The 25,819-nt window shown below is 46.2% G+C and overlaps 1 protein-coding gene and 1 pseudogene across 3 annotated transcripts in view; both read left to right on the top strand.

Moving 5' to 3' along the window:
- LOC101146971 (BAF chromatin remodeling complex subunit BCL7C) overlaps positions 1–25,819 on the top strand; it is a 67,227-nt gene that overhangs the window by 18,838 nt on the left and 22,570 nt on the right. The gene's annotated exons all lie outside the window — the stretch shown is intronic.
- LOC129527656 (histone-lysine N-methyltransferase SETMAR-like) lies at positions 19–24,706 on the top strand (annotated as a pseudogene). The gene is made up of 2 exons (XR_008672665.2): positions 19–115; positions 23,414–24,706. The product of XR_008672665.2 is annotated as a histone-lysine N-methyltransferase SETMAR-like (transcript).

The following is a 25,819-nucleotide window of genomic DNA, read 5'->3' as shown; positions in this document are numbered from 1 at the left end:
CCGGTTGGGGCGCGGGCGCGCGCCGCGTGTTCCCGACCCGCCGAGGCCGAGACCTCGGGCAACCTCAGCAGTGCGCCTGGCTGCACTGTCTCCGTCTGCGGCCTGCAGTAAGCGGGTAGGGGATATGTCGCGCGGCCTCGCCTGGTCCGCGGCGGGAAACTCGCATCTAGGCCAGACCCTCCCGCAGGGTCCGCACTCGCGATCTGGGCTGTGGGCAGCATCGTGGCCCCTCGGGGCCTTATAGGGGCGTGAGGATCCCGGGCGAGCTGGGGGCGGGCGGCTTCTTCAGCTCCCTTGCGCCATGGAACCCACTGTATGCCCGTTATGCAGTCAGGAAAGCTGAGGCCGGGAAGGAGGGCGTTACGCTGCAACCCCGGAGACCAGCTGTCCCTCGCGTTGCCGCAGTCGGCAGAGGCGTGGCCGGAGCCATTCCCGGTCTCCAGTGCGGCTGCAAGGGCGGGCGCCCGAGGGCGTTCTGCTCCGGGCCTCCACCCGCTAGCTGACCGTGTCAGGCGCGCCACACACGGCGCTTCTCATTCTCTCTGCACCTCGCGAGGCAGAAGCTGCCGTTCCCGTGTCACAGACAGAAAAACAGTCTGGGGTGATTTATCCGGAGTCAAGACTCAGGTCTGTGGCTCAGTCGGGAAGGATAGAAACCCAAGCTTCCTCCGAATGGTTCAGAGACCCGACCAAGTTAAATAATAATGGCCCTGGCTCAGGGGTCTTTAAGTCTTCCCCCCGCCCTCCCCTTTTGTTTTTGTTTTGTTTTGAGACCGCCTCACTGTCCCCCAGGCTGGAGTGCTGCGGTGCGATCTCCGCTCACTGCAGCTTCGACCTCCCGAGGGCTCAGGTGATCCTCCCACCTCAACCTCAGGAGTGTCTGGGACTACAGACACGCGCCACCAAGCCCGGCTAATTTTTCTGTTTTTTGTAGAGTCAGGATCTCGCTATGTTGTCCAGGCTGGTCTGGAACTCCTGGGCTCAAGCGATCCTCCTGCCTTGGCCTCTGAAAGTGCTGGGATTACAGGCATGAGCCACCGCGCCCGGCTACCCTTTAATTAACTCAAGGAGTTTAATAATTGAATTTAGGCTGGGCTCAGTGGCTCACGCCTGTAATCCTAGCACTTTAAGAGGCCGCGTCGGGCAGATCACTTGAGGTCAGGAGTTCAAGACCAGTCTGGCCAACATGGTGAAACCCTGTCTCTACTAAAAATACAAAAATTAGACGGATGTGGTGCCACACACCTGTAATCCCAGCTACTCGGGAGGCTGAGGCAGGAGAATCCCTTGAACCCGGGAGGCAGAGGTTGCAGTGAGCCAAGATCGCACCACTGCACTCTAGCCTGGGCCACAGAGCGAGAATCTGTCTCAAAAAAAAAAAAAAAAAAGGTTTGACACCTGTACCTTCCTCTGTGTGTGTGTGTGTGTGTGTGTGTGTGTGTGTATACATATATCTATATATATATATGTATAGAGAGAGAGGAGGAAATATTATATAATTTTTCTATATGTGTGTGTGTGTGTATATATATATATGTACAATTTTTTTTTTTGAGACAGTCTCGCTCTGTGGCCCAGGATGGAGTGCAGGGACTCGATCTCGGCTCACTGCAACCTCCGCCTCCCAGGTTCAAGCGATTCTCCTGCCTCAGCCTCCTGAGTAGCTGGGATTACAGGCTCCTGCTACCATGCCTGGGTAATTTTTGTATTTTTAGTAGAGACAGGGTTTTGCTATGTTGCCCAGGCTGGTCTGGAACTCCTGAGCTCAAAAGTGATCTGCCCGCCCCAGCCTCCCCAAATGCTGGGATTACAGGTCTGAGCCATCACACCCGGCCCATATATACGTATTTTAAAATAACACCTTTACTGAGAGAGATGACTCACACACCACACAACTCACCCATTTAAAGTGTACAGTTCAATGATTCTTAGTATCTTCACAGTTTTGCAAATATCACCACAGTCAATTTTAGAACATTTTCATTACCCCTAAAAGAAACCATACCATTAACAGTAACTCCCAAGCCTTCCTCCCACTACAGCTCTAGACTACTGCAAATCTACTTTCTGTCTCTATAGAGTTGCTTATTTTGGACATTTCATATTAGGGCTTTATGTGGCCTTTTTTGATTGAGATAACCTTTTTGTTGTTGTTTTTAACAAAATCAACTCCTTGAGCTCAGAGCCCTGGCCTGTAATCATAGCCAGCTAGAACTGAACAGCATTGTTTTGGTTTTATTGTATCTATTTTTACCACTCTTGGGTACATGATAATTTCTCATTTATGGCAGTGGTTAAAGTTTCCTTTTTGAATACACCTATTTCCATCAAAACGTGAGTTGATAATTTTTAAAGAACAAGATTAAGTAAACGGAAGTAGAGGTGGTCCACAAATTTGTCAGAGGTTGGGAAGATGGGATGTGAATGAAGTTTGGCAAACACTGGATTGTCTGATTTACGGTTCTCCAGGTCATCATTTGAAAACCACCCTCACCTTATTCTTTCATTGCATTTTCCTGACAACTCCTGTAAAGAAGTGCATGATTTTACCGATGAAGAAACAGGTTCAGAGAAGTCAGGTACAATTACTTGTCCAGTGTCACACAGCTAGTGACAGAAGCTAGGCTTAACCAAGTCTGTCTGATTGCCAAAACTACCTACTTACCAAGTCTGGAAGTAGGATAGGGGGTGGGGAATGGATTAGCAGGCTTGAGAGGGGACTCTGGCCACTACCCAAAACATGCGGGCACCAGGCTGGTTGAGTTGTTTTGGGTACCTCTTCTAACAAATATTCAAATATTTCTATGAAACAATTTATGACTCTAAACAGAAATCCCATCTCATTTGCCACTGGGGCTTTCACCCTCTCTCAACGGCACACCGCAGTTCAGGAAGTGCTGCCTGCCTGGAGAATAAGGGTGTGTGTGAACGTGCGTGCTGGTGGTGAGGAGAGTCTGATCTCTAGTTCATCTTGGTTGCTACTGGCATCACTTTCCAAGCCCACAGGGGTCCCTTACACTCCATGACTTCTGCCCTATTCCACCTGTGGGCACCAGAGTCTCTAGGCTGGCTGGGATTACCTGCATATAGGGTGCATATAGGGTTTCTGGAATGTCAGGCCACCACCTGCTCTCAGGACTGACCACTTTCCTGGAGCACAGCCACAGGGCATTCACCATGACTCCTTCTCTCCCCTTCCTGGCCAAGGACTTTCCCACCTCTTGCCATCATCTTCATGAGAACTCTGCCTCCTCCCTCAGACCCTATTCCTCATCTTATTCTTTCCCTGTGGGCTTTAACAGACCATTAAATTCAGAACCCATTCCAATAACACGAATATCCTTTTCCAGAGACAGCTTAATTTTATACCTTAATTTTTGAAATTATAGCATATAGAAGATAAGCAAAACAACCAGGTCCTGCCATGCTCTTGTTCAACACCGATTTAACTCAGTCCACCTCTCTCACAGCTGTGCAATTCAACTTGACCCAAACTTGAGGCTAAGCACCTCCAGACAGGATGATTAGGGTCCATGTGGTCTCACTCAACTTAGGTGAGAATCTCAACCCTAAATCCAAGCAATTATCTGAGTAATTCTGGACCCTATAAAACCAAATAGTGGCCGGGTGCGATGGCTCACACCTGTAATCCCAGCACTTTGGGAGGCCAAAGTAGGCAGATCACCTGAGGTCAGGAGTTCAAGACCAGCCTGGCCAACATGGTGAAACCCTGTCTCTACTAAAAATGCAAAAATAAGCCAGGCGTGGTGGTGCCTGCCTGTAGTCCCAGCTACTCAGGAGGCTGAGGCAGGAGAATCACTTGAACCCGGGAGGTGAAGGTTGCAGTGAGCCAAGATCGTACCACTGCACTCCAGCCTGGGCGACAGAGTGAGACTCGGTCTCAAAAAAAAAAGCTAACATTGAGCTAGGTGAATATTCTCAGAGCACTACATGCATAATCTTACAAAATCATTTCAATAACTTAGTGAGGTAAGTACTCTTATTATTTCCACTTGACAGATGAGAAAAGCAAGGCACAGAGAAGTGAAGTCACTTGTCCCATAGTATATAATAGAGGCAGATTTGAATCTGTATCATCTGACTTCAGAGTGTGTACCCTCAAACACAGAGTTCAGATGAGGCTAACTCCAGCCATCGTTTACAGCAGCATTTCAGTGTTCCCTATACGCTGTCCCCCTCCTAAGTCAGTTTCTAGCTACTTGGGAAGCAGAGTTGGGGATTCCTCTTCCCAGAGATCCAGAGTCGGAGCACCCCAAGACCTGGATCTCCCACTCAGGACACCTTTCCCCCTGCCCAGTTCTGGCCCCTCTGGTGATGAGTTAACGACCGTTCCCCTGGCCTGCAACTGCCACTGAGTTACTGTGTCAGCACTGGGCTGGGTACATTTACAATTTATCTGGTCCTCGCTACTTCCCAGGCGCTATTCTTCCAATATTACAGATAAGTCAACTGAGTTCTAGGACAGTGAAGTGACTTGCCCAGGGGCACACAGCTAGTGAATGGAGCAACAAGGATTGGAACCCAGGTGCCCATCCCTGAGTCTACTGCTCTGGCCACTCCTTAGGGAAATTCTGGAGTTGAGAGTCATGTAAGGGAGGGAGGTGATGCTTGGCTGTGGTACCCCAGCAAGTCTCTTACCCTCTCTGGCTCTACTTCCTTATCTATAAAATCTCTTTCCCCAGTTTATTTATTTATTTATTTAATTTTATTTTATTTTTTGGTGGGGGGACAAGATCTTGCTCTGTCACTCAGGCTGGAGTACAGCTCACTGCAGCCTCCAACTCCTGGGCTCAAGCGATCCTCCTGCTTGATCTTCCTGAGTAGCTGGGATTACAGGCGTGAGCCACCGCACCCAGCCCACCCGGCTAATTTTTTATTTTTTTTGTAAAGACGGGGTCTCACTATGTTGGCCACACTGGTCTCAAACTCCTGGGCTCAAGTGATCCTCCCACCTTGGCCGAGAAGACAGGTGTGCTGGGATTACAGGTGTGACCCTCTGCACCTGGCCTCTTTTCCCAATTTTTCTAATGAAAGCAAGCTTCCTTTTTTTTTAGGAACTTCAGAATGAAACTTAAAAGACCACTATGAAAAGGGTGTTCTTATAAAAAAGAAGTCTCACTCCTTTGGCAGGCCAGGAGTCGTAAGGCCTGGTCTAAGGAACCATTTTCTGCCTAGGCTTCTAGAGCAGCAGCTGGGCTGAGGGGCTTGGAGTTTGGGGAAAAGGAGATGAGAATCCTTGAGCCTCCCTGGGGAACAGGAATGTGATGGTAACAATGGCTCCCATTTACTGCATCTTCCTAAGGTGGCAGGCCCTGGGCTAAGAGATTGAGATACAGGTGAGATATACAGATATATGAGATAGATGGATAGATGCATGTATTCATACACATGGATTCTAGGCTTTTAGCCACTGCCCTACTCTATTTTTCTAGAATTTTAGAGAAGAGTTTTCTTAGATATCACCTCATTCTATCTTCTAATTTAAGGGCAAGGAATAATTTGTTTACTCATTCAACAATCATGGAGGTGCCATTCTATGCTAGGTCCATGCTGAACTCAGAAAAGACAGAAAAAGGCCAGGCACCATGGCTCATGCCTGTAACCCCAGCACTTTGGGAGGCCAGTGTGAGAGGATTGCTTGAGGCTAAGAGTTGGAGACCAGGTTGGGCACCATAGCGAGACCCCATCTCTACAAAAAATAAAAAAAATTAGTCGGGCATGATTGTCCTCACTTGTAGTCCCAGCTACACGGCAGGCGAAGGCAGGAGGATGCCTTGAGCCCAGGAGTTTCAAGGCTACAGTAGCTTTGATCATGACACTGCACTCCAGCCTGGGCAACAGAGCAAGACCCCGTCTCTTTAAAAAAAAAAAAAAAGAGCCAGGCGTGGTGGCTCACACCTGTAATCCCAGCACTTTGGGAGGCAGAGGCAGGAGATCCACTAGAGCTTAGGAGTTCGAGGCCAGCAACATAGTGAGAACTCATCTCTACAAAAAGTAAAAAAAAATGAGCTGGGCACAGTGGCAGGCGCCTGTAGTCCCAGCTACTCAGGAGGCTGAGGTGGGAGGATTGCTGGAACCTGGGAGGTCGAGGCTGCAGTGAGCCATGATCATGCCACTGAACTCCAGCCTGGGTGACAGAGTGAGACCCTGTCGCAAAAAACAAAATAAAATAATGAAGGCTATAGGCTCGGAGAGGGAAAGCGATAGGCCCCGAGTGACACAGCAAAGCTGGAACTACGACTCTGGCCCCAGTCTTCAAGCTCAGCACTCTTTCTACTTTGTCTTTCCCATAACTGTCGACTCACAAAGCCATGGCCATGAAAAAATTAGATTCATGGCTGGGTGCGGTGGCTCACACCTGTAATCCCAACATTTTGGGAGGCTGAGGCAGGTGGATCATTTGAGGTTAGGAGTTCAAAAAAAAAAAGAAAAAATTACAGATTCATTTTAAAAGTGTAATGTGGAAGCTGAGAAGGGAGGTAAAGCAGAGGCATAACAGTAAGGCCAATTTTTTTTAAATCTTTTTTTTTGCTGTTGTATTATTTTTCTTTTCCGTTCTGTTCTTTATCTTTTTTGTTGTTGTTGTTTTTTGTTTTGTTTTCAGATGGAGTTTCGCTCTTGTTGCCCAGGCTGGAGTGCAATGGCGCAATCTCCGCTCACCACAACCTCCACCTCCCAGGATCAAGAGATTCTCCTGCCTCAGCCTCCCAAGTAGCTGGGATTACAGGCACATGCCACCACACCTGGCTAATTTTGTATTTTTAGTAGAGACCAGGTTTCTCCATGTTGGTCAGGCTGGTCTCGAACTCCCAACCTCAGGTGATCTGCCCGCCTCGGCCTCCCAAAGTGCTGGGATTACAGGCGTGAGCCACCGCGCCTGGCCTATTGTATTGTTTTCTATAGCTGTAACAAATTACAGCAAATTTAGTAGCTTAAAACAACACAGATTTGGCTGGGTGCGGTGACTCACGCCTGTAATCCCAGCACTTTGGGAGGCCGAGGTGGGCGGATCAGGAGGTCAGGAGATGGAGACCATCCTGGCTAACATGGTGAAACCCTGTCTCTACTGAAAATACAAAAAAAAAAAAAATTAGTCGGGTCGGGTGGTACACGCCTGTAGTCCCAGCTACTCGGGAGGCTGAGGCAGGAGAATCGCTTGAACCCAGAAGGCGGAGGTTGCAGTGAGCTGAGATCGCACCACTGCATTCCAGCCTGGGTGACAGAGCAAGACTCTGTCTCAAAAAAAAAAAAAAAACCCACAGATTTATCATATTACAATTCCATAGGTCTGAAGTCTGACATGAGTCTCATTGGGCTCAAATCAAGGTGTTTCTGTTGGACAAGAGATTCTTGTAAAACAACAACAAAAAATAATAAATAAATGAAATCAAATCAGGGTGTCTTCAGGGCTGTGTTCCCTCCTGGAGGCTCTAGGGGACAGTCTGTTTCACTCTCTCTTCCAGCTTCCAGAGGCCCCTCCCTCCATCTTCAGAGTCAGTCACACTGCATTTCTGACCATTCTTCCACAATCACATCTCCCTCTGATCAAAATCAGAAATAAGTCTCTGATTTTATTTTATTTTTTTCTTTTTGAGATGGAGTCTTGCTCTGTTGCCCAGGCCGGAGTGCAGTGGCGCGATCTTGGCTCACTGTAACCTCTGCCTCCCGGGTTCAAGCGATTCTCCTGTCTCAGCCTCCTGAGTAGCTGGGATTACAGGCATGCGCCACCACGCCTGGCTAATTTGTGTATATTTAATAGAGATGGGGTTTCACCATGTTGGCCAGGCTGGTCTCGAACTCCTGACCTCAGGTGATCCGCCTGCCTCGGCCTTCCAAAGTGCTGGGATGGCCGAGTCTCTGATTTTAAAGACCAACATGATTACATTGTGCCCCCCTGGATAATCCAAGACAACCCCCATCTCAAGGTCCTTAATCACACCTGCAAAATCCCTTCACCATGTAAAGTAAGACATTCACGTGTTCCAGGGGTTAGGGTGTGGGAATTTTAGGACATCAGAATAATGGCCATTATTCTGCCTACCACTTATGAAACATCCATATACATAAATATTCATAGAAAAATAGTTTAAGATAGTATTACAAAACAAAATATCCTTATAACCACCACCCAAACCAAGAAATAAACATGGTCAGAATCTCAATGATACCCACCCTCCCCCAATCATGTTTTTTTTGGCCTGGAATTTTTTGTCCATCTATTAATTTTCAACATTTTTGTCACTTTGTTTTATGTGCATTTCCTATACATTGCATATGGCTAGATTTTAAAAGTCATTTGGTTTGACAAGCTCTGACTTTTGTTTGTTTTTGAGACAGGGTATCTCCCTGTCATCCAGGATGGAGTGCAGTAGCACAATTGTAGCTCACTGTAGCCTCAAACTCCTGGGCTCAAGTGATCCTCCAGCCTCAGCCTTCTGGATAGTTGGGACTACAGGTGTGCACCACCATGCTCAGCTGATTTTTAAACATTTTGTAGAGAAGATATCTCACTATGTTGCCCAGACTGGTCATGAACTCTTGGCCTTATATAATCCTCCCACCTCAGCTTCCCAAAGTGCTGGCATTACAGGCATGAGACGGCACGCCCAGCCAACCTCTGACTTATAATAGGTTAATTCAGCCTGTTCATATTTATTTCAATAAGCAATATACTTTCTTTCCGCCTTATTTTACATTTACTATTTACATTTCATTAATGTTTTCCTCTGTGCCTTTTTTTTTTCTTTAACTTTGGTAGGTTTCATCAAGTTCCTGTTGATTCCCACCCCCCCACCATTTTTTTTGTTTCCAGACAGAGTCTCGCTATTTTGGCGAGGCTGGAGTGCAGTGGCACAATCTTGGCTCACTGCAACCTCTGCCACCCAGATTCAGGCGATTCTCATGCCTCAGCCCCCTGAGTAGCTGGGACTACAGGTGCGTGCCACCACGCCTGGCTAATTTTTGTATTTTTAGTAGAGACAGCGTTTCACCATGTTCGCCAGGCTGGTCTCAAACTCCTGACCTCAAGTGATCCACCCACCTCAGTCTACCAAAGTGCTGCAATTACAGGCGTGAACCACCGCACCCAGCCTTCCCTTTGCTAACCTGCTAGTGTTTTATCTTCTTTCCTAACAATCATATCCTTAAATTGCTCTATGGATACATGGTAAATAATCCTCCTCCATCAAAATATTATGCTTGCCAACTCCTCCATCACTCCCTGAAAGACGCTGCCTTTAGCATGCTTCTAACTCTCCCACTCTCCCCAGTCCTTGAGTTTTATTACTGAGATAGTTTACAATTTTTTGTTCTTGTCTATTATGAGGATTTGTTGTTGTTATAAAACCCATATGGCCGGGCGCGGTGGCTCACGCCTGTAATACCACCACTTTGGGAGGCTGAGGTGGATGGATCTCCTGACGTCAGGAGTTCGAGACAAGCTTAGCCAACATAGTGAAATGCTGTGTCTACTAAAAATACAAAAAAAAAAAAAATTAGGGCACTGTGGCGGGCACCTGTAATCCCAGCTACTAGGGAGGCTGAGGCAGGAGAATCGCTTGAACCTGGGAGGTGGAGGTTGCAGTGAGCCAAGATCACGCCACTGCACTCCAGCCTGGGTGACAGAACAAGACTCCATCTCAAAAAAAAAAAAAAAAAGAAAAAAAAGCCATATGTATGTGCACGGTAAAATGTCAGGAAATACAGATGAGGAAAAATGAGAGTAACACTATTCCTGCCACCTAGAGTCCTACTGCCAGTACCTTGAATTGGTGTTTTATTTTATTTTTATTCATTTATTTTTTAAAGATACAAGATCTCATTCTGTCACCTGGGCTGGACTGCAGTGGCATAATCATAGTTCACTGCAACCTCAAACTCCGGAGCTCAAGGGATCCTTCTGCCTCAGCCACCCAAGTAGCTGGAAATACAAAGGCACATCACTAGGCCAGGCTAATTTTCAAATTTTTTTTTTTTTTTTTTTTTTTTTTTTTTTGGTAGAGACTGTCACACGCGTCCGGGTGAAGATACCACCAAACAGCAAACAGGCTTTGTGTGAGCAACAAGGCTGTTTATTTCACCTGGGTGCAGGTGGGCTGAGTCCGAAAGAGGAGTCAGCAAAGGGTGGTAGGATTATCATTAGTTCTTATTGGTTTGGAATAGGCATACAAAGTACATTCTCAAGGGTGGGGAGAGTATTACAAAGTACTTTTTTTTTTTTTTTTGAGATGGGAGTCTTGCTCCGTTGCCCAGGCTGGATAGAGTGCAGTGGCGTGATCTCGGCTCACTGCAAGCTCCGCCTCCCAGGTTCAAGTGATTCTCCTGCCTCAGCCTCCCAAGTAGCTGGGACTATAGTTGCCCGCCACCACGCCTGGCTAATTTTTTGTATTTTTAGTAGAGATGGGGTTTCACCATGTTAGCTAGGATGATCTCGATCTCCTGACCTTGTGATCCGTCAACCTCGGCCTCCCAAAGTGCTGGGATTACAAAGTACCTTCTTAAGGGCGGGGGAGAATATTACAAAGTACCTTCTTAAGGGTGGGGGGGGTGGGGGGGTGGGGGAGAATATATCGCATCAGTTAGGGTGGGGCAGGAACAAATCACAATGGTGAAATGTCATCAGTTAAGGCTATTTTCACTTCTTTTTGTGGATCTTCAGTTGCTTCAGGCCATCTGGATGTATACGTGCAGGTCACAGGGGATATGATGGCTTAGCTTGGGCTCAGAGGTCTGACATTCCTGTCTTATATTAATAAGAAAAACAAAACAAAATAGTGGTGAAGTGTTGGGGTGGCAAAAATTTTTGGGGGTGGTATGGAGAGATAGTGGGTGATGTTTCTCAGGGCTGCTTCGAGCAGGATTAGGGACAGCGTGGGAACCTACAGTGGGAGAGATTAAACTGAAGAAAGATTTTGGGGTAAGGGGTGATATTGTGGGGTTGTTAGAAGGAGCATTTGTCATATAGAATTATTGGTGATGGCCTGGATGCAGTTTTGTATTAATTGAGAAACTAAACAGAAGACACAAGATCTGAATAAAAGAAGGAGAAAAATAGGTATTAAAGGACTAAGAAGGCCGGGTGCGGTGGCTCACACCTGTAATCCCAGCACTTTAGGAGGCCGAGGTGGGCGGATCACAAGGTCAAGAGATCAAGACCATCCTGGCCAACATGGTGAAACCCCATCTCTACTAAAACTACAAAAATTAGCCGGGCATGGTGGCGTGTGCCTGTAGTCCCAGCTACTCTGGAGGCTGAGGCAGGAGAATCGCTTGAACCCGGGAGGTGGAGGTTGCGGTGAGCTGAGATCATGCCATTGCACTCCAGCCTGGGTGACAGAGCAAGACTCTGTCTCGAAAAAAAAAAAAAAAAGGACTAAGAATTGGGAGTACTCAGGACATCCAATTAGAGAGTGTCCAAGGGGGTTCAGTGTAATTATTTGCTTGGTTGGCGAGTTTTTGGGCTCTATCCTTGAATTTTTTTATGTTGTCATATACCAGGCCAGATTGATTTAGGAAGAAACAACACTCTTCATTTTAAAATATACAGAGTCCTCCTTTTTCAGCAGTGAGTAAATCAGGGCCTCGGCGATTTTGGAGGAAAGAGAAATGCAAAACCAGCAATTATTTGTTAAAGAAGGATTAGAAACGGCTAGGAGAGAGTCAGTGAGATTGACAGTGTGATGGAGATAGCGGGGGAGAGGTAGAGGGTGGCGTAAGAATGGGAATGAGAATATGAGTGAGTATAAAAGTAAGGAATAGGACTTCATAAGGGTGAAAGAATTGGAGTGTGCCCTGTCAGCAAAGATCATCTATCCACTCCAAGAGGGAGTCAAGAGTGGCAGATTGGGGATAGATTTTCACGATGGAAAGGAAATGAGAGGTTTTAAGAGGCGGGCTAGTGGCTTGTAACCTACATGGAAGAGGTTATGAAATGATGACAGAATAGAATAGGCCTGTGAGGCTGGAAGGAGATATTTTACTTGGTCCAAGAACCGTTTGCCTTGTGTGGGAAGAGATTGATAGGTGAAAGTTTCAGTGGGAGAGTAGGTGGGCGTGACCGATGAGAAGGAGAAAAACTAGCCGTGAGGGACAGAAGTTGGAACGCTAGCTGCTTCTTTAGCTACCTTATCAGCGTAAGCGTTGCCCTGAGCAATGGGATCTGACACCTTTTGATGGCCCTTACAGTGATTGACTCCAGCTTCCTTTGGAAGTAAAAGAGCCTTGAGAGAGTTTTTATTAAAGACGCATTAATGATGGAGGACCCTTGCGTAGTGAGGAAACCTCTTTCAGCCCATATAATAGCATGGTGGTGCAGGATATGGAAGGCATATTTAGAGTCAGTATAAATTTTGATGCATAGTCCCCTTGCAAGAGTGAGGGCCTGAGTTAAGGCAATGAGTTCGGCTTGCTGAGAAGTAGTGAAGAGGGGCAGAGCAGTGGCCTCAATGATAGGTGTGGAAGATACTGTAGCATAGCCTGCCTTTGCTGGTGAGTGGCGATTAGGCCTGGTGGAACTGCCATCAATAAACCAAGTGTGATCAGGGTGAGAAACAGGAAAGAAGGAAATATGGGGAAATGGAGTGAATGCCAGGTGGATCAGAGAGATACAGTCATGGGGGTCAGGTGTGTTATCAGGAATAATGTGGGGGGCCAGCCTAAAACAGTAAGGTCAAGTTGTTTGGACAGAAAGGCTACAGGGCATGGTCCCAGCTCTTGTATAAAAATTCCAGCTGCATAGCCCTGCACTTCAGCTGTGTGTAATCAAAAAGGGTTGGGATGAATTAGGGAGAGCTAGTGTGGGAGCAGCTTTTAGGGCTGTTTTTAAGGAATGGAAAGAGGAGTGGGGAAAGGATTTAGGATTTATGGGGTCAGCTAGGTTTCCTTTTGTGAGTTTATATAATGATTTAGTTAGAATGGCAAAACCAGGTATCCAAAGGTGAAAGTACCTAACCATGCCTAGGAAGGAAAGGAGTTGTTGCTTTGTAGAAGGGGTTGGGGTTTGGGAGATTATCCGGACACGATCAACTGGGAGAGCACTTGTGTTTTTATGAAGAATTATGCCGAGATAGGTAATGAATGAGGAAGAAATTTGGGCTTTGGAGGGGGATACGAGATATCCTTTTGAGAATAGATGTTGGAGGAGCAGGAGGGTGTCCTGTTGGGAGGATTTGTAGGGGGGACTACAAAGTAGAAGGTCGTTACAATATTGAATAAGGTGAGAAGCAGATGTACAGAAAGAAAGTAAATAATGAGAAAGGGCTTGACTGAAGTAATGACGGCTGTCCCTGCAGCTTTGCGGCAATACAGCCCAGGTAAGTTGCTGAGACTGATGAGTGTCAGGGTCAATCCAAGTGAAAGCAAAGAGAGGCTGGGATGAAGGGTGCAAAGGAATAGTAAAGGAAGCATGTTTGAGATCCATAACAGAATAATGGGTTGTGGAGGGAGGTATTGAGGTGTGGCTGTAGCCCAGAAATAGTCAGGGAAGCAAATAATTTGGTTAAAATGTCTCGACCTAACAAGGGAGCTGGGCAGGTGGGGATAACTAAAAAGGAGTGCATAAAAGAATGTTGTCCAGGCCGGGCGCGGTGGCTCACACCTGTAATCCCAGCACTTTGGGAGGCCAAGGCGGCGGATCACGAGGTTAGGAGATTGAGACCATGGTTAAACCCCGTCGCTACTAAAAATACAAAAAATTAGCCGGTGCCTGTAGTCCCAGCTACTTGGGAGGCTGAGGCAGGAGAATGGCGTGAACCCAGGAGGTGGAGCTTGCATTGAGCTGAGATCATGCCACTGCACTCCAGCCTGGGTGACAGAGCGAAACTCCGTCTCAAAAAAAAAAAAAAAAGAATGTTGTCCAAGTTGGCACCAGAATTGGGGAGTTTTAAGAGGTTTAGAAGCCTGGCCGTGAATACCCACAACAGTTACGGAAACAGGCCCTTGAAAAGAAGGTAATGTGGAGTGGGTAGCCTCCATATTGATTAAGAAGGGGATGGAGTTACCCTCCACTGTAAGAGTTACCCAAAGCATCTGTGATGGTCCAGGAGGCTTCCGAGGCAATCAGGCAGCATCAGTCTTCAGCCACTAAGCCAAGAAGATCTGGGAAGGAGTCAGTCAGAGAACCTTGGGCCAGAGTTGCAGGGTCTCTGGCAGTGGCTGCTGGGCGAGTTGGACAGTACAATTTCCAGTGGGATCCCACACAGATGGGACACGGCTTAGGAGGAATCCTGGGCTGTGGGCATTCCTTGGCCCATTGGCCAGATTTCTGGCACTTGAAGCAAGATCCTGGGGGAGGAGGTCCTGGAGGAACACCTGGCTGCAGCGGTTCAGGCGTTTGGAAGTTCTTGTGTGCTGGAGATTTGGCTGGGGTTTCTCTCACAGTGGAGGCAAGGAGTTGCAACTCAGAAATATGTTGCTACTTGGCTGCCTCTACTCTATTATTGTACACCTTGAAGGCAAGGTTAATTAAGTCCTGTTGTAGGGTTTGAGGGCCAGAATCTAATTTTTGGAGCTTTTTCTAATGTCGAGTAAAGGGCGGTAAAGCGTCTAAGGGTTATTGCCAAACGGGCCATGGACTGGGCTGGGTTTTTATATTTAATGAAAAAGAGCCTAAACGCTAACTGATTTGGGAGAGGTCAGAAAAAGAAGAAGGAGCATTAACCTTGACTATACCTTCAGCTCCAGCCACCTCTCTAAGAGGAAATTGTTGGGCAGATGGGGGAGGGCTAGTCGTGGAAAAAAAACTGTAAGCTGGACCGGGTGTGAGGAGGGGAGGTGATAGAAGGATTATAGGGTCAGGGAGCGGAGGCTGAGGGAGAATTGGGACTTGGCTTGGCCTGACAAGGAGCAGCCTGGGAAGGAGGGGAGAGGTCAGATAGGTTCATAGAAAAGGAGGATTCAGAGGACTCAGAGCTTGGGGTGGAGACTGAAGGAACAGACAGGAGAGAAAGAAGAAAGATTTGGGATGAGTCACATTGGGAGCAGAGACTAGGGAGGGACTGATGTGTAAAAGAATGCCTAGATGTCAGCCACCTCAGACCATTTGCCCATTTTACAACAAGCATTATCTAGATCTTGTAGGATGGAGAAGTTGAAAGTGACATTTTCTGGCTATTTGGAACCATTGTCGAGTTTGTATTGGGGTCAAGCTGTATTGCAGAAGAAAATAAGGTGTTTAGGTTTTAGGTCAGGTGTGAGTTGAAGAGGTTTTAAGTTTTTGAGAACACAGGCTAAAGGAGAAGAAAGGGGAATGGAGGGCGGAAGCTTGCCCATAGCAAAGGAGGTAAGTTTAAAGAGAAAGGAAGAGACATGGAGTGGTGAGCAGCCCTGGGCTGCAATGTGGGTGAGCAGCCAAAGCAGGCGTCCCCACAGTTGACTTGCCACCAAGGGAATGTGGGTGAATGACCAAGGCAGGCATCCCCGTGGTGATCAGACACCAATGAAATGTGGGGTGAATAATCAGGCAGGTGTCCCCGCAATGATTAAACACCAAGGGAAGACTGTCTTCCCGAGTCCGTGACTGGCACCGGAGTTTTGGGTCCACGGACAAAATATGTCTCTTTTGTCTCTACTAGAGAGGAAAAAGACCTGGAATTGGAAGGACAGGGAGATTGAAGGGTAGCGAGAGAGGGAGATTGAAGGGTGGCAAGAGAGGCTGGAGAAGAGAGTGAAAAGACCGCTTACCCAATTTAAAATTGGTGAGATGTTCCTTGGGCTGGTTGGTCTGAGGACCCAAGGTCATAGGTGGATCTCCTCACGGAGTGAGGGCAAGGACAGGGGACTGGTCTCCCAAAGGAGTCCTCCTGTCCCAGGTTTCGGCACCAAATGTCACGCGCATTTGTGTGAAGAGACCACCAAACAGGCTTTGTGTGAGCAACAAGGCTGTTTATTTCACCTGGGTGCGGGTGGGCAGAGTCCGAAAACAGAATCAGCAAAGGGTGGTGGGATTATCATTAGTTCTTATGGGTTTGGGATAGGTGTACAAAGTACATTCTCAAGGGCAGGGAGAATATTACAAAGTACCTTCTTAAGGGCAGGGGAGAATATTACAAAGTACCTTCTTAAAGGTGGGGAGGGGGGAGAATATATCGTATCAGTTAGAGTGGGGCAGGAACAAATCACAATGGTGGAACGTCATCAGTTAAGGCTATTTTCACTTCTTTTGTGGATCTTCAGTTGCTTCAGGCCATCTGGATGTATACGTGCAGGTCACAGGGGATGTGATGGCTTAGCTTGGGCTCAGAGGCCTGACAGAGACAGGGTCTTGCTATGTTGCCCAGGCTGGTCTTGAACCTGTGGCGTCAAATGATCCTCCTTGCTCAGCATCCCAAAGTGCTGGGATTTCAGGTGTAAACCACCCTGGTGGGACTGTTATTAGGATTTTCATTAATCACTTCTGCCAAACAGTCTCTAAACACTTGATGCACAAATTCCCAGTCTATCCTCCGCCGTCTAAGCTGAACTCTCTCTCTGTATTGCGTAATTCATTGCTAACTCTGCTACCTTACCTCTTCATCTGTCATTATCGTGAATTTGTAACCACTACTGAGAGAATTTTCTTAAGGAAATCCCTCAGAGGGCATGTAGGTGATATATGCACTGAATCTTGTAAGCCAGAAAATGTCTTTCTTTCGCCTTGGTTAGGCAATTACACTGGTTGGTTTTGATTCTTTGGTCACATTCCTTTTCTCTTAGCAATCTGTATTCTACTATCTCCTGACTTGTAGTATTGTAGATGGGCACCCTTAGAGGATTCTCGTTCCCTTATAAGTAACCTAATCTTTTTGTCTGGAAGCTTATAGGGTGTTTTTTCTATTTCTGGGACTCAGGGATTTTATCAGGCTATGTCTAGATGCTTATCTTTATTCATGCGAGTCATTTTACTCTTCAGACTCAAATTTCCCACTCCACTGTTCCCGTTCTATTCTTTTGGGACTCCTGTTGTTTGGGTGTTGGTCTTCTGGATCAGCCCTTCAGTTTCACATGTAATTGCAGGGCTCCTTCTCTTGAATTTCTGACACGTGATAGGATTTCTTCCAGTATCTCCGAGTGTCTCATTAATGACTATGCCAACTACCAAATATGTCTATTCTAGGTTTTTCCTGGCATTGAGGAAGTAACCACAGGATGGGTCTGTGAACCACTGGGGCCCACTGAGAAGGCCTGGAATTAAGATTCCATCTGTCCCCTGACCCCCTTAAGCCCTTATTTTGACTGGTGGAGCAGACTGGCGTTTTGGGTCCCTAGGAATAAGCATAAACTTAGAGCCTATGTCTAGTAATCCCTAAGGAGCCTGGATATTCCCTCTCCCCAGGGCACAGACACCCTGGTGAGTGGCCATAGGTCACTTTGGAAAGGCTCGAAGGAAGATTTATGCTGCAAGGACCTTCCTCCAGGGGACTGGTTATCTCCTTCAATCAAGGAGCTCTGGGTCCGCTAATGACTTAGGTCTGGAAAGGAATGAGAGGCTGGGACTCTTCACTGTGGCAGTGGAGTCAGGATCTTGGCTACCAGACCTAGGGTTTCTCCTAGTGTATAAAGGAAGCAGGAGAGAAATACTCTGCAATGGGAGACTAAAGACTTCCAAAAATCCATTCCCCCATAAAAGCAATGAGAACACTGGCAAAAATTGCCCAAATCAGCTTTTTCAGAACTCTATAAATTAACCAGAGGCTAGCTATTACAATCCAAGGCATGGTTTTTCTTTCTTTCTTTCTTTCTTTCTTTCTTTCTTTCTTTCTTTCTTTCTTTCTTTCTTTCTTTTTTTGGAGATGGAGTTTCGCTCTTGTCACCCAGGCTGGAATGCAATGGCACAATCTCGGCTCACTGCAACCTCCACCTCTTAGGTCCAAGTGATTCTCCTGCCTCAGCCTCCCGAGTAGCTGGGATTACAGGCGTGCACAACCACGCCCAGCTAATTTTTGTATTATTAGTAGAGACAGGGTTTCATCATGTCGGCCAGGCTGGTCTCTAACTCCTGGCCTCAGGTGATCCACCCGCCTTGGCCTCCCAAAGTGCTGAGATTACAGGCATGAACCACCACGCCCGGCCTCCAAGGCATGGTTTTTCAAGAAAAAACAGCTGAATCCTAGTAAGGAGAGTGAGCTTTGTGGTGTTTTAACTTGCTCTGCTCCCATTCTTCTCTCCCTTGGTCCACAGCAATCTTGATAACTAAGAGCTTCACAACTAAGAGACCTGTGAGAACCAATAGCCTAGCAGCCATTGGAGGGGCAGAACAGGTTTGAACCTCAACAAAAGCTCCATTTCCAGAGAAGTGTCATTATTTGACCTATCCGCTGACTCCTTGAAAAGCTCTATTCTCAGGGTTTATCTTTCTTTTTTTTTGAGATGGAGTCTCGCTCTGTCACCCAGGCTGGAGTACAGTGGCACAATCTCGGCTCACTGCAGCCTCTGCCTCCTGGGTTCTAGTGATTCTCCTGCCTCAGCCTCCCGGGTAGCTGGGACTACAGGCATGCACCACCGTGCCTAGCTAATTTTGTATTTTTAATACAGATGGGGTTTCCCCATGTTGGCCAGGCTGGTCTCGAACTCCTGACCTCATGTGATCCGCCCGCCTCGGCCTCCCAAAGTGCTGGGATTACAGGCATAAGCCCTTGTGCCCAGCCGTCAGGGTTTATCTTTATTTGACCTGACTCAGGACTTTTCCTATACTAACAGCCATGTCCCTAGGGCATTTGTTGAAAACAAACAAAAACAGGCAGTGACAACTGTTTAACATCACAAGTGCCTGGGGTGGTAATACCAGTTGGAGATATAAGAGGCTGACAAAAAAACTTGAAAGAAAACCATGCCATATCCAATAGAGAGCAAAGCTCTGACATATTCTTAGGAATTCCTAGGTCACCAGCATGTCTAGGGCTGTGAACATACAGAGAAAAGACCTGAGAAGATCCTATGCTCTCACCTCTAGCTGACCTTGTGGCTCTGTGCCGGCAGCAAGGGAAGGTTAGAGCAGTGCTGTAAACTGTCTTTGGAACACTGAGACACACACATAGAGCCCCTCGGAAAAGCTGGGAGAGTCATTTGTGAAAGGCATTTAAGAAAATCTCTGTCCAATCATTAGCTGACAACTAAGCTAACTGGGCTAACTGCTAACAGAGCAGACTTCAGTGGCTGCACAACATAGAATACAGATGCGACTGAATTAGTCTAGGGATTCACATAACAAATAGCAGCAACAACGTACAGTGACAATAACAAAGCCTGGGGAGGGGCGGAATCTAATTTTCAGAGCTGCCACACTTTTTTTTTTTTTTTTTTAGACGGAGTCTCACTGTGTCGCCCAGACTGGAGTAGAGTGGTGTGATCTTGACTCACTGCAACTTCCACCTGCCGGGTTCAAGTGATTCTCCTGCCTCAGCCTCCTGAGTAGCTGGGACTACAGGCACCCGCCACCATGCTCAGCTCATTTTTTGTATTTTTAGTAGAGACGGGGTTTCACTGTGTTAGCCAGGATGGTCTCAATCTCCTGACCTCGTGATCCGCCCACCTCAGCCTCCCAAAGTGCTGGGATTACAGGCGTGAGCCACTGCACCCAACTTTGGTTTTTAAAATGTCACTTTCAACCAAAAATGATGAGACATGCAAAAAAATAGAAAGTTTTATTTATAACTTTCTTCTTCTTTTTTTTTTTTTTTAGATGGAGTCTTGCTTTGTTGCCCAGGCTGTAGTGCAATGGGGTAATCTTGGCTCAGTGCAACCTCCACCTCCTGGGTTCAAGCGATTTTCCTGCGTCAGACTCCTGAGTAGCTGGGATTACAGGCACCTGCACCACCACGCCTGGCTAATTTTGTATTTTTAGTAGAGCCGGGGTTTTTCCATGTTGGTCAGGCTAGTCTTGAACTCCCGACCTCAGGTGATCCACCTGCCTCAGCCTCCCAAAGTGCTGGGATTACAGGCATGAGCCACCATGCCCAGCCCTTTCTTTTCCTTTTAAATAGAGACAGGGGCTCGCTATGTTGCCCAGGCTGGTCTCAAACTTCTGGGCTCAAGCGATCCTCTTGCCTCAGCCTCCTAAACTGTTGGGATTACAGGCATGAGCCACCATGCCCCATCCATAGCAATGATCTTAAAGAACAAGAACAAAGTGACAGAAGCTATTAAAGGATCTGCTTCATTGAAGGCAATGAGACTCATAAAAATTTGAGAAGGGCAGGGCCAGGTGCAGTGGCTCATGCCTATAATCCCAGCACTTTGGGAGGCTGAGGTGGATGGATCACTGGAGGTCAGGAGTTCAAGACCAGCCTGGCCAATGTGGTGAAACCCCATCTCTATGAAGAATACAAAAATTAGCCGGGTGTGGTGGTGGGCACACGCCTGTAATCCCAGCTACTCAGGAGGCTAAGGCAGACAAATCGCTTGAACCCAGGAGGTAGAGCTTGCAGTGAGCCGAGATCGTGTCACTGCACTCCAGCTTGAGCAACAGAGGGAGACTCCATCTCTAAATAAATAAATAAATAAATAAATTTGAGAAGGGTGGCCTATATCAGTTGTGGAGAAACTTCTGATGACCTGGATTGAAGACTAGACACAGAAGCATAGCTCTCTCAGCACCATGATGATCTCAGCCAAAACAAAAAGTCTGTGTGCGACATTGAAAGAAACGGCTGGACCCAACTATTATGCTGAATTATTGCTAGCTCTGAGTGGTTTAAAGGATTAATTATGTTATTAATTACATAACGTAAAAGTGAGTGGTGAGGTTGGGCATGGTGGCTCATGCCTGTAATCCCAGCACTTTGGAAGGCCAAGGCGGGCGGATCACTTGAGGTCAGGAGTTCGTGACCAGCCTAACCAACATGGCGAAACCCTGTCTCTACTAAAAATATATTAGCCAGGCATGTTGGCACGTCCCTGTAATCCCAGGCACTCAGGAGGTTGAGGCAGGAGAATCGCTCTGGGAGACGGAGGTTGCAGTAAGCTGAGATCATGCCACTGCACTCCAGCCTGGGTGACAGAGCGAGACTGTGTCTCAGAAAAAAAAAAAAAAAAGAAAAGAAAGTGAGTGGTGAGTCTGTGAGTGCTGATGTGAAGGCAGCTGAAGAATTTTTGGAAACTGTAGATAAGCTGATTGTGCAGGAAAATGACTTGCCAGAGAAAATCTTCAATATGGATGAAACTTTCCTATTCTGAAAATGGATGCCTAAGAGAACTTTCATCCATAAGGAGGCCAAGTCAATGCCAGGTTTCAACACTTTGAAGAACAGGATAACAGTCTTCCTTGGGGGACAATGTTGTAGGCTACAAATCGAAACCTCTGTGATCTGGCACAGTGAGAACCACAGGGCCTTGAAGCACATCAGTAAGCACACATGGCCAGTGTACTACAGGAGCAATAAGAAGTCATGGATGACCTAGCCCCTCTTCCAAGATGCAATCCTGAATTGTTTTGCCAGAGAAATGCAGAAATACTGTTTGGAGAATAATATATTTTTCAAGATTTTGCTTATTGTTGATAAGGCTCCCATACATCATCCTTTTACTGGTGATATTCATTCCAATATCTAAGTGGTGTTTTCCCCTCCAAACACCACCTCTTTGTTTCAACCAATGGATCATGGAGGTATAGCAGCTTTTAAGGCCTATTACCTGAGGAGACCTTTGCCCAGGTGATTGCTGCAGCTGAGGAAGACACTGTGAAGACACTGAGACAATTCTGGAAGGATTGCAACACATCTGTGACTTCATCAAGAACCCTGCTTAGACTTGGGGTGATGTCACCATGTGGTATGAATGCCATCTGGAGGAAGACACCCAAAAGGTTGGTCCATGACTTACAAGTATTTGTCAAGGATGAGGAGGTTTCAAAAATCAATAAAGCTGCGGTTGAGGTGGCAAATAATTTTAACCTGGGTGTGGATGAGGATGACACGTTAGAGCGCCTAGAGGTAATTCTTGAGGAATTGACTAATAAGGAGCTGTTGGAACTGGAACAGGAATAGATAGCTGAAGAAGAGGCAAGAGAAAAAAGAAACTGCAGGAGAAGAAAAACCCAGAAGAAAATTCACAGTGAAGGTTTAGCAGAAGCTGCTGCAGACCTCAACAAACTCCTTAAAACGTTGAAAACACGGACCCCCATACTGAACGGTTTTCATTAATAGTGAGATATGTTCATGGTGCATTATCTGTTTACAAGCAAATGTATGATTAAAATAAAAGAAAGAAAGAAGCCAAGCAAACCTCCATGGACATTTTTTGAAAGAGTGATAGTCCCTCAAGAAGAGCCTCAGGCAGGTCCTACAGGAGGGATTCCAGAAGAATGTGTTATCATAGGAGATGACTGCTCCATGCGTGTTATTGCCTCAGAAGACCTTCCAGTGGGGCACGATGTGGAAGTGGAAGACAGTGATCTCGATGATCTTGACTAGTGTAGGCCTAGGCTGATGTGTGTGTGTGTATGTGTGTCTTAGTTTTTAACAAAAAAGTTTAAAATATTGAAAAATATACTTTTTAAAATAGAAGAAGTTGCCCGGGTGCGGTGGCTCATGCCTGTAATCCCAGCACTTTGGGAGGCCGAGATGGGCGGAACACTTGAGGTCAGGAGTTCGAGACCAGCCTGACCAACATGGAGAAACCCCGTCTCTACTGAAAAAAATACAAAATTAGCTGGGCGTGGTGGCGCATGTCTGTAATCCCAGCTACTCGGGAGGCAGAGACAGGAGAATCGCTTGAACACGGGAGGCGGAGGTTGCGGTGAGCCAAGATCACGCCATTTGCACTCCAGCCTGGGCAACAAGAGCAAAACTCCGTCTCAAAAAATAAATAAAATAAAATAGAAAAAGCTTCTGGAATAAGGATATAAAGAAAGGAAATATTTTTGTACAGCTGTACAATGTGTACTTTAAGCTAAGTGTAATAACATTTATTAATGAGCTTATTGACAAAAGAGTAAGTTTAAAAAATTTAAAAGTTTGGCTGGGTGAGGTGGCTCACGTGTGTAATTTCAGCACTTTGGGAGGCCAAGGCGGGTGGATCACCTGAGGTCAGGAGTTTGAGACCAGCCTGACCAATATGGTGAAACCCCGTCTCTACTAAAAATACAAAAATTAGCCAGGTGTGGCGGTGTGCGCCTGTAATCCCAGCTACTCAGGAGGCTGAGGCAGAAGAATCACTTGAACCTGGGAGGCGGAGGTTGCCGTGAGCTGAGATCACAATACTGCACTCCAACCTGGGTGCCAAAGCAGGACTCCATCTCAAAAAAAAAAAAAAAAATTATAAGGTTACTAAGTGAGTGCAAAAGTAATTGTTGAAATTTGCCATTTGATTTTGGAATACATTCTTAAATAAATGTGGTTATGTTATACATCATTTTAATGGTCATTTCTCACTTTATTTTTTTAATGACTCATTACTGCTGTTTATTTTACGTTTATTTTAGACTATGGAAATGATGTTAGACAAAAAGCAAATTCAAGCGATTTTCTTATTCGAGTTAAAAATGGGTCATAAAGCAGTGGAGACACTTCGCAACATCAACAACACACTTGGCCCAGGAACTGCTAATGAACATATAGTACAGTGGTGGTTCAAGAAGTTTTGCAAAGAAGACGAGAGCCTTGAAGATGAGAAGCATAGTGTCTGGCCATCGGAAGTTGACAATGACCAACTGAAAGCTCTCATTGAAGTTGATCCTCTTAAAACTACACGAGAAGTTGCCCAAGAACTCAACCATTGACCGTTCTATGGCCATCTAGCATTTGAAGCAAATTGGAAAGGTGAAAAAGCTCAATAAGTGGGTGCCTCATGACCTTACCAAAAATTAAAAAAATCGTCATTTTGAAGTGTCATCTTCTCTTATTCTGTGCAACAACAACGAACCATTTCTTGATCAGATTGTGATGTGTGACAAAAAGTCGATTTTATATGACAACCGGCAACAACCAGCTCTATGGCTGTACTGAGAAGCAGCTCTAAAGCACTTCCCAAAGCCAACCTTGCACCAAAAAAAGGTCACGGTCACTGTTTGGTGGTCTGCTGCTGGTCTGATCCACTGGAACTTTCTGAATCCCAGTGAAACCATTACATCTGAGAAGTATGCCCAGCAAATCGATGAGATGCACCGAAAACTGCAAGGCCTGCTGTGGCATTGCTCAACAGAAAGGGCCCAGTTATTCTCCATGACAACAACCACACATCGCATAACCAGCACTTCAAATGTTGAGGCCGGGTGCGGTGGCTCACGCCTGTAATCCCAACATTTTGGGAGGCCAAGGTGGACGGATCACTTGAGGTCAGGAGTTCGAGAACAGCCTGGCCAACATGGTGAAACCTGTCTCTACTAAAAATACAAAAATTAGCTGGGTATGGTAGCTGGCGCCTGTAATCCCAGCTACTCGAGAGGCTGAGGCAAGAGAACTGCTTGAACCCGGAAGGTGGAGGTTGCGGTGAGCCAAGATTGTGCCACTGCACTCCAGCCTTGGCGACAGAGTGAGACTTCATTTCAAAAAAAAAAAAAAAAAAGTTGAACGAATTGGGCTATGAAATTTTGCCTCATCCACCATATTCACCTGACCTCTTGCCAACAGACTACCACTTCTTCAAGCATCCCAGCAGTTTTGCAGGGAAGAAGAACCAGCAGGATGCAGAAAATGCTTTCCAAGAGTTCGCTGAATCCCAAAGCACAGATTTTTACGCTACAGGAATAAACAAACTTATTTCTTATTGGAAAAAATGTGTTGATTGTACTGGTTCCTATTTTGATTAATTAATATGTGTTTGAGCCTGGTTATAATGATTTAAAATTCATGGTGCGAAACCGCAATTACATTTGCACCAAAAGTTGCACTTAGCTAAAATTAATTTATTACTGCAGAAAAAATCTTTTTTGTAAGTTTAGTGTAGCCTATATATACAGTGTTCATAAAGCCTACAGTGGTGTACCATAATGTCCTAGGCCTTCACATTCACTCACTACTGACTTACTAACTCATCTAGGGCAACTTCCAGTCCTGTAGGCTCCATTCTGGTAAGTGCCCTGGTACTTACCATGGCATACCATGGTATACCAGTGTGGCATATCATTTTATCTTTTATGCTGTATTTTTACTGTACCTTTTCTGTGTGTTTAAATACACAAATACTTACCATTGTGTTACAGTATTATATATATATCACCTACAGTATTCAGGACAGTAACATGCTGTACAGATCTGTAGGCTAAGAGCAATAGTCTATATGATATAGTCTAGATTTGTAGTAGCAGGTTATACCATCTAGGTTTGTGTAACTACATTCCATGATGTCTGCACAATGACAAAATCGCCCATGACACATTTCTCAGAATGTATCCCCATTGTTAAGCAACACATGACTGTATATAGTGCCTTTATACTCAAAGATAAATAGTTTGTAAGTAAAAGGATGTAACAAGATATGCCATGCAAAAGTAACTATAAGAGATGTGTTTGCTGGGTGTGGTGGCTCATGCCTGTAATCCCAGCAATTTGGAAGGCATATTACTTTTATTCTTTTTTCTTTTTTTTTTTTTTTGAGATGGAGTCTCGCTCAGTCACCCAGGCTGGAGTGCAGTGACGCGATCTTGGCTCACTGCAAGCTCTGCCTCCTGGGTTCACGCCATTCTCCTGCCTCAGCCTCCTGAGTAGCTGGGACTACAGGCGCCTGCCACCATGCCCGGCTGATTTTTTTGTATTTTTAGTAGAGATGGGGTTTCACCGTGTTAGCCAGGATGGTCTTGATCTCCTGACCTTATGATCCGCCCACCTCGGCCTCCCAAAGGTGTGAGCCACCACGCCCAGCCTGGAAGGCATATTTCTTCAGCCCAGAA

This window comes from Gorilla gorilla, chromosome 18 (genome assembly GCF_029281585.2).
Source record: "Gorilla gorilla gorilla isolate KB3781 chromosome 18, NHGRI_mGorGor1-v2.1_pri, whole genome shotgun sequence".
NCBI lineage: Eukaryota > Metazoa > Chordata > Mammalia > Primates > Hominidae > Gorilla > Gorilla gorilla.
Note: the sequence above shows the minus strand (reverse complement) of the source record. Positions and strands in the feature narration are given on the sequence as shown.